The 9,386-nt window shown below is 38.7% G+C and overlaps 1 long non-coding RNA gene across 1 annotated transcript; it reads left to right on the forward strand.

Moving 5' to 3' along the window:
• Window positions 1-7,708: 7,708 nt before the first annotated feature.
• Window positions 7,709-8,036, forward strand: LOC118499680. Its single transcript, XR_004902190.1, has 2 exons — window positions 7,709-7,759; window positions 7,821-8,036. It is a non-coding gene; the product is annotated as an uncharacterized LOC118499680 (long non-coding RNA).
• The last annotated feature ends 1,350 nt before the right edge of the window (window positions 8,037-9,386 follow it).

Consider the following 9,386-nt stretch of genomic DNA (forward strand, 5'->3'; position numbering starts at 1 on the left):
TGAGAGGCTGTTTGGCTTCAGTGAATTTTTTTGGAAGACTCCTTCGACATGCTCATTTCATGATAGGCGATTTGCAGCAGACCTGCCTACCCCCGCACTGAGTGTTCAGCAGTTTTCTGACCAAAAATGCCATGACCCCATGCCCACCCTCCATATTCACCGGATCTTCGCCTCCGAGTGGACTTTTTTTGTTTCCCTGGGTGAAAAAAGTCCTCAAAGGGAAACTTTTTGCCAATGTGGAAGAGTTGAAAACAAACAAAATGGCAGAAAGCACTAAAAGCATCAAAATTGATGAGTTCAAAAACTGTTTTGAAGGGTGGGAAAAAAGTCTCAACAGATATATTGCATTGGATGGAAAGTACTTTGAAGGTGACTGAAGTTTCAACAGGTAAGAATAAGTACACATTTTTAATAAATAAATTACAGTTTTGGGGTTGACCCCTTGTATAGCATTATCCAGGGTTCCCTTTGCCTATACTCATCACTGGCTTTGCTAGTCTCTTTTATTCTCAATATGTGAATGAAATTAGGATTTTATCAACCTAAGAGGTGATGGCTTCATTGCTATAACCAAACATGAATTACTGATGTAACTTAAAGGTTGTAGGTAGCCTACATGGTCAGTATTGATAAATGAGTGCAAATAGAAAGGTCCGAAGTGTTATAAAATGTAGGTACATACTTTGTTTTATTTTTCTAATTCAGAAAGAAAGACTCTACTAAAAATATGGTCATTAAGTAGTCAAGTGGGTGCTGTAAAAAATGACAAAGAGAAATACTAGAGCCACAGGATTTTTGGCATTTGATTGAGTTATGCTCTAATTCAATACTCTTTCTATTAAATAATACTAAAATAAGAGAAAGTTTTAAATGTTGGGGAAAATTCCCATTAAATGTGAATTTTATGTAAGATTTGACAAAAATTTAGGAATTCCCTTTTCCCAGAACCATATTCATTGTTCCTTAGCTCTCAGATTTTCAAATCATTTTTTAGGAAATAGATTGTTCTTTACAGTGCTATCAATTTTTTTTTTGAAATTACTTCCTCTGTAATAGTAGTTTTGGCAATAAATGGGTCTTCTGAAGGAACTGTAATATACTCAGAGTTCCAGAATTCAACTTCAACATTTTTAAAAGAATTCTAGAATTCAACTTCAACATTAAAAAAAACCCTTTTGATTTTGCCAACAATGCCTTTACCCATATTATTAAGAATTTGTATTCAACATGCTGCGAAAGCAGTGTTATAAAACATTAACAGAAAATGGGGAAAATGGTACTAGGAGATCCACACCATCCTCAAAATCACTGATAGGAAAGATTTAAAATATTTTTTAAAAGGAAGGAAAGAAAAAAGCATTCTGGCAGGATTTGTGGAAAACAGTGACTACAACTTTGTTTTTAAAATGCTTTCTGAACAGTAGTCAATAAGTGCTATCATTTAACACTTCTGACTGGTCATTTTATTCTGGGCCCCCTGAAGCTTTTGGGTTAGTCACTTTGATTGATGCAGATTAAAAGTATTGTTGAAGAATTTAGTTATTCTTAAGATTCAAGATGAAGTCTCTGATTCTGCAAAAGCTTTCTTTTACTTTTCTTCAACCAAAAATTGAGGGGTCTTATATATTACTAAGGACATAAAATAATAATCTTATTCTAATAAACTTTTTTTTAAAGATTTTATTTTTAGGGAGGGAAGGGAGAGAGGGAGAGAGAGAGAGGGAGAGAGAGAGAGAGAAACATCAATGTGCAGTTGCTGGGGGTTATGGCCTGCAACCCAGAAATATACCCTGGCTGGGAATCGAACCTGGGACACTTTGGTTCCCAGCCCACACTCAATCCACTGAGCTACGCCAGCCAGGGCCTTATTCTAATAAACTTAAAATTTGAAATAAAGATTCATTGTTACAGCAACCTTCAAAAAAACCTTTTATGCAGAGGAAGAAAGTATATGTTTATTTCAAGTAGTTGAAGATGAAAATCTCAAGTAGATATTTTCATAATTCAGTGCCTTGAGTGTTAGGCTTACCTTTCTTATTTTTTCTACTTTCTTTAGTATCTATGATTTTCTTAATTTATAATGTTTTTAATTTCAGTAAATAAAATCTGACTCACAATCTTATAATATATGCTAACAGAAAACCCACACTGAGATTTTTATATTCCAAATACTAGAAAGATCCTAAATGTTTTCATTAAATGTATTATTCACTTAATTATCTTTTATTGTGTGTGAAATGCATGCCTAAACATTTTCATCTATGTCTGCAACTGTGCTTGAAAGGATAATTTATCAATAAATCTTTCCATTGCACACTTTCATTTGTGTTTTTAGAACTTGTTCTGATGTCTTAATCATCCACAACTGATAATTTGCCTTCTCAGCTGCTTGCTGTCTTTATAATATCCTGCTATACTGTTAACAAGAGAAAAATTCTGAGACATTTAAATTAAATTACAGCAACTGGAGAGTGAAAGACAAAAATAGCCAGTTAATAGCTCTAAACAACATACTCACAGTGCCTGCAAACGCCTCACAGTTCTTTTAAATATCTTTAGCTGACTGCCCTCATGCCTTCTGCATCAGATCTCTTCTTCAAATTGAACTTAGCATTTTGTTCATTATCATAATAACTTTTGCTGTTACAAATCTTCTTCCTGCATAGCTTGATGTTCAAAGACACCACTCTGATAATGGTTGCTCAACTTTTTAAGATGATCACTAAGACCAGTGAGACAATAAGACAAATCTCAAGAAACTGCAGAAGATAACTGTCTTTAAAGAAACACGACAGTAAAAGCCTTTTCTGATCTGGCACTCTTTTTGTTCAAATGAGGCCTAAGGCTCCTAATAAACCACTTTCCCTTCTACATAGAAGGTAACACACCAGGAATGAGCCTTCCTGGCTATGAGGAACTGACAATGCGATGACATATCCAAAATGAGCCACCTGGCAAGGGTGGACCAACAATGTTTTAATCATTGGTCACTGCTGCTTTCAAATGATTGATCAGGGACACTTTCAAGGAAAGGTCTTGATCAAAAGGGGGAAAATATAAAAATGTTAACAGAGCCACTTTAAAAAATGGAGCTGGAGCTGCCAGGCGAGAGGAACTGCCTTGCACATCTTATGCTTCAAATCCCTGGAATCTTTGAACAGGACAAAACCACCTTTGGACCGGGGTTCGGCCAACATTGTGTCCTCAAGAACTCTTTGCAGACCAAACAAAAGAGCAGTTATTACTACTATTGGACTACCAAACTCCAAATTAAAAACTTTGTTTAAAATAATATCATTATGCTATAGTATCTTCACCAGCAGAAACGCCAGTCTTTACTGATGAAACTGCTCCCCCTCCCTTTCTCAAGAATACCCATTGCTTTGTCTCCTAACTGAAACACTATCTGGGCTTCTGTCTGAATCTGTACTTCCAGAATAACTATTCTTACTGATCTCAAAGGAACACTTATTGCTTCTCATTGAAAAATCTTTTTATTTTTAAGTGAACATAGCTGTGGGCCAGCTAACAAAAGACTACTCACAGCCCTGGCTGGCATAGCTCAGTGGATTGAGCGTGAGCTGTGAACCAAAATGTCGCAGGTTCAATTCCCAGCCAGGGTACATGCCTGGGTTGCAGGCCAGGACCCCCAGCAACCGCACATTGATGTTTCTCTCTCTATCTCCCTCCCTTCCCGCTCTAAAAATAAATAAATAAAATCTTAAAAAAAAAAAAAGACTACTCACATTCCTGAATGTACTTTGCAGCTTTGACTCAACCTCCAGGAGTGTATTAGGCAACCACTAGACACCACTGCCTCCCGCATACACAGGGACTTTCAGGACTGTTGCCTGTAACCAATCAGGAGTAGCAAATATTTCCTCCTCACAGACTGTGCACCTATCATAGAATTGCCCCTGCTTTACCTTTTCCCAACCCTGTAATCTGTAACCAGTGTAAATTCCTTCAAAACAACTTCCATCTCTCTTCCCCCAAACATAATGTATAAAAGCACCCAACAACTTCAGGATAGCAAACACGTCTGTCTTTTCCACCCAGCTCTGCTGACGGTGGTTTACACTTCAAGTCCCAGGACTTGGTCCTTTTCTGGCTAGCATATGGCTCAGTAAATCCTGTAAGCTTTTGGCTGCAAAAGTTTTTTTTTTTTCCATTTGCTTAACATCATCTTTTCCTTACCACCCTGCACTACTTTTTAATATTATTTATCAACAGTTAGATCTAAAATGTATGTTTCTGTCTGCTCACACTAAAGTTGACTAAAGCTTCACCCCAATAAGTATTATTTATAGGAGTGTTTCCTATTATGGTTATTAAGATAAAATCTATTCATAAAATCTAAGAATATGGATAACTGGAACAGGGATTCTAAGAGGTCTTTTAACCCTCTCATTTTATAAATCATTATAGTTACATTAAAAAATAAGATGTTAGGCCTGGCTGGCATAGCTCAGTGAATTGAGCCTGGGCTGCGAACCAAAGTGTCGCAGGTTCGATTCCCAGTCAGGGCACATGCCTGGGTTGCAGGCCAGGACCCCCAGCAACCGCACATTGATGTTTCTGTCTCTCTCTTTCTCCCTTCCTTCCCTCTCTAAAAATAAATAAATAAAATCTTTAAAAAAATGTTAAGCAATTGCTATGCAAAGAAAGCCTTATAATGGAATGATTATGTAGTGTAAGCCCTGACAGTGGTCTTTTTTTGTAATGCAAATGTATGGTTTAAGCTTTGATTGCTGGGGTATCCACTGCAAAGCAGGCTATCTCCAATAAATGCCTTGTCAGCCACAGGACTGGAAGAACAAGGCCTCCCTGCTCCACTAAGGCCCCTTTGTTTCAGAGATCTTAGTTAATTTCAATAATTGGCCATTTGGGCCACTTGTTTTTTCTCTTCCCATGCTTTAAATTATTGCTCTTACATTTTAAATTCCCCAATAAAGAGTGAGCCCATGAAACCCTAGGCCCCCACCCTTTGATAGAACCCCAGGCCAGTGTGCCTGTGCTCTCTTCTCTCTTCTCCCCTTCCCTCTCCACCTTTTCTTCCACTCCCCCTCTTCCCTCCACCCAGACCTCACTGTGTGGCTCCAGGTGTGCTATGTGATTTTCAGGTCCTATTGTTAGTGTGGGTATTTAGCTAGAAAGAGGAGACAAAGGGAATTAGGCATTGAGTTTAATAAACTGGGGAGCATAAGCCTGTTTGCTTACCCAGGAAGCTACCTTCACATCCCAGGGGATTACAGCATTTCTCCACCAACCGGTTTAACACTCCTCCCTTCCCCACTCCAGTACAGGATTGTTGAGGGGGTCACAAGAGGAGGTGCTTGACCAAAGAGGCCCCTCAGTCTGGATAGGGGGTATGGACCTATCAAAAGCCCATGAAGGCTTATAAAGTTCATTGGCGCTTTTGAAAAAGCACCAAGATAATATAATCCTAGAGGCACAAAGTCTTTTGCTCTCTCTTTTGGTGGTGACCTGCAGCTGCCCAAGTGTTCCTGCGTCCTCTCTCCATAGCCGTGTAGCCCTAGTAGCCATATGGCCCACTGCCATGTGGACTCCACACACAGGCTCCAGGAGGGGGCACAGCAATAAACTGTAGCTGGAAACACAAGCTAAGCTAGCCACAGGCTGGACTGGATTGTGCTGTAATATGGAGCAGAAACTCTGGACGCTGGCTTTTGCTTTGGCAAAAGATTAGACCTTCCCCCCAGCAAGATGGATGGAAATGGGACATGGGGATATCAGGAGGGGAACCCCCTTAATTTTACCTCATCAGAAAGGTTTACCACAAGTACCCCATCCTCCTGTGTGGGTCTCAGAAATTATCTTCCTCGCAACACTACAAGGATTCCACTTCCACTGATAACACTAAAATAAACCATTTTTTTTCAAAGTTTCCTGACAGTTATTGCTAACTGGTATCTTGTGATCATAATAAAAACCACAAGGACCAGTCCAACCACAACATTAGTTACTAACAGACTGAGACCAATATGCAAAATGAATCATTAACAACTTTTAAAGCCATATTAATAAAGATTGGTATTTCAATTGGAGAGAAGGCTTTTCTTTATACATTTGTAAGATTTAAAAAATTAAATATTTTAATATTTAAGTATATAATGTACATTTGACTAAGAATTTGATTTATATGAAAAGGTAAAGGCCATATGATATGCATATTATATAAATCTGATTAATGTGAAAATTTTTTAATTCTCTCAATGTCATTCTGAAATGTTTCAATGTTACTGCCAGCATTAACAAACACAGCTAGTTACCTTGAAATTAAGTAAAACCAACCCAAATCTTGGAGTATACGCACATTTAGATTTAGATTTTGATATTCGTACTCTATTTTTTTTTTAAAGATTTTTTTTTTTTAGAGAGGGAAGGGAGGGAGAAAGAGAGAAACATCAATGTGCGGTTGCTGGGGGCCGTGGCCTGCAACCCAGGCAATGTGCCCTGACTAGGAATCGAACCTGCGACACTTTGGTTCACAGCCCGTGCTCAATCCACTGAGCTATGCCAGCCAGGGCTTATTTTTTTCTTAAATAAAATGAAGTTTATCTCATAATCTAGTCTTTTGTTTGGGTAATCCTCCTGACTTATACTTACTCTTATAATTTATTCTAATATAGCAAAGTGAAAGATCTTTAGCAATTTGTACTGTAAAACTAGAGAAACTTTCATTAGATATAATTTAGATTCCAGAACTTGAGTGGATATAGCAGTGTTCATAAAGAGCACACAGTAGTTGACAGCAATCTTAGGAAGTATTTCTTTAAAAAAAATCTAAAGGTAAGTTTACAATAATAAAAGGCTTTCTCTACACATCCCTAAACCAGTGTGTGCACTCCCACTTCCTTGGTTAGGTGACAAATACAAAGGAATATAACTTCTGAATATTTATTACATGTATTTCAATTTTGTGGGAACATGCTGAAAGCACAATGAAGAAAATAACACAGTTTTAATAAACTGACCACATAATGCCACCCTATGGAGAATGGCTCTGCAGGTATAGAACTGTAGGTAGTTTCTAATTTCTACTCTATAATAAAACTGTTTAAACAAAATAGAAATATCAGAAGTTATAGTTATGATAAAAATTCACTTGACTTATAGCAGAAGTCTTGGGTTGTAAGAGAATAATCCTCTATAGTGAATTATAGTGCCACTGACAGCATATATATAAACATAAAAAAACTATTTCCCAAATGGATAGCTACGGATATAAGAAATTATTTATAGAAAAATTGTATAACTTAATATACCAGAATATTTACAGAACTATAGAATTCTAAGAAAATCTTTACCTTCACTTTTAATTTGAAGAAACAGCTGGTACTAATACGTACAATAATGACCTGTTTCTTGTGCAGAACCAGCTAGACAGCTGCAGGTTTAATTTCTTTTATGATAGTCTGATACAGACACCGGCCTGCAGTGACTACATCATTATGGATGAAATGAGACATTCACACGGACTACCGAGTCCAGTGGAGGAAAAGGGACAGCATGGCTTTTCTCTCAAGGGAAGTAAAAGCTGCGGCCTCCACCATGACAGGCTTTTATTTCTTTGCACATTGCATGATGGTCCTCATTTTTTATGCACAGGTTCGCTTTAGGTGGTTACCTTTTGCAGAAAACAAAGGAGTCAATGCCGCTAATCACATCACAGAAGGGGGATATTTGCAAATGAAAAGGCAAAAGTGGTTGAACCAGTTACACTCATCCTTGGAAGGTTTAGCATAGATTTTAGGAAGTTACTTTGCAGTAAATGTCCTCAATTCAGGGTGAGGGAGTTTTTAGCAAAAAGCAAGACTCAGAGCGGCCTGGGCACATTGCAGGCCCGATTCCCCACGGGAGAACCCATCCATGGGCGTGGGTCCTGTGCATCTCCAAGTGGGAGCTGGGCCCACACCACACAGAACGGTCTCCTACAATAGTCAGGATCACAATTTAAAACAACGCGAACCCTTAATGAATAATAATTCTCTTGAAAACTTAGAATCTTACAATAAGGTAGTCGTACCACTCTAAATACTTAAGATCATTTAATATAATATTTTTCCCTGAAACTGAAACATTAAAAACATTTTTAAAAGAAATCTAGTTAATATTCTTGTTTTTAAGAAATGTTTTAGACCTTTAAAATTCTACCTCTTAGTACTTACGTTTTAGTACAAAAATCTGAAACCAAGCACATCATATGATATGCTACTGAAGCAGGAGACAGCATAGGAAGAACTCTGAGACTGTAATACTGTCACTGGCCAGCATCTAGCATCCTGGTTGCCAGGAAACGCCTTTATCGCTTAGGTAGAATGAATAGTAAACTGAGGCAGGGAGGAGGAGGGAGACATGTCTCACACAATAACTCAGTAGTCTTGAGCCTGGTCTGAGAATATTTCCAGGCATTCCAACATCACAAGAAACACTATGTTAGCAAGAAAGGAGGGAAGTCCTTGAAATTCTATGTAGCATTTCAATTATCTGGGAAAGAAAGCCTTGAAGCTTTGTATTCATTCCAGGGCCTGGAATGCGGGAGAAGGTCCATGGTGCCCAAAGAAGAAGCAACTTTCTTTAATTGGCTTTCATTAATTGGCTACCTCTGGTCACTATCTGTTTTATGAGGGAGTCCCTGATGCTTACAGAAAGAGCCCATGAATAACTTCGGAAAGTGCCCTAATTTTAATTAACTGCCTCCCGTCACGTATTTGTTTTACAACAAGATGAACAAATGGGGTCTGGAGCAAGATAAGGACTCTCTCTCTCTCTCTCTCTCTCTGCCCCACACATCCCTAAGTTTGGGTAGTCACATTCCCCCAGGAAAGCACCACATTTACCCGTTAATCAACATGTAACTTTTTTCCCTCCTATCCCACCAGCTATATAAGTCCTGAGAACAAAGGAAGCTCGCTCGCGCGCTCTCTCTCCCTCTCTCTCTCCCTCTCTCTCTCCCTCTCTCTCTCCCTCTCTCTCTCTCTCTCTCCCTCCCTCCCTCCCTCCCTGTCTCTCTCTCTCTCTCTCTCTCTCTCTCTCTCTCTCTCATTCCAGGGCTCTTGGCTCTCGGGCCACAGGGCCTCTGGCCACCCAGCTTCAGGCTAGGGGCTTGCCAACCTGGTCTCCAGCCTCTCTTGCTTTTCTCACACTGCTTTGCCCTGAAACTTTGTCTTTCACCCCCTACTCTACCCAGTCCTGTTCTCTTCCATGGGAATGGGCCACTAATAAACTGATTACATACTACTAGATTTGCTAATATGTAATTCTTTATGTGTCAGCAGGAAGAACCAGGTCTCTCCTGTCAACACTACTTTTGACTTGAAAAGTAACAAAACAGAAGATCTTTAATTACACTATATTTATAG

Source organism: Phyllostomus discolor, chromosome 3 (genome assembly GCF_004126475.2).
Source record: "Phyllostomus discolor isolate MPI-MPIP mPhyDis1 chromosome 3, mPhyDis1.pri.v3, whole genome shotgun sequence".
NCBI lineage: Eukaryota > Metazoa > Chordata > Mammalia > Chiroptera > Phyllostomidae > Phyllostomus > Phyllostomus discolor.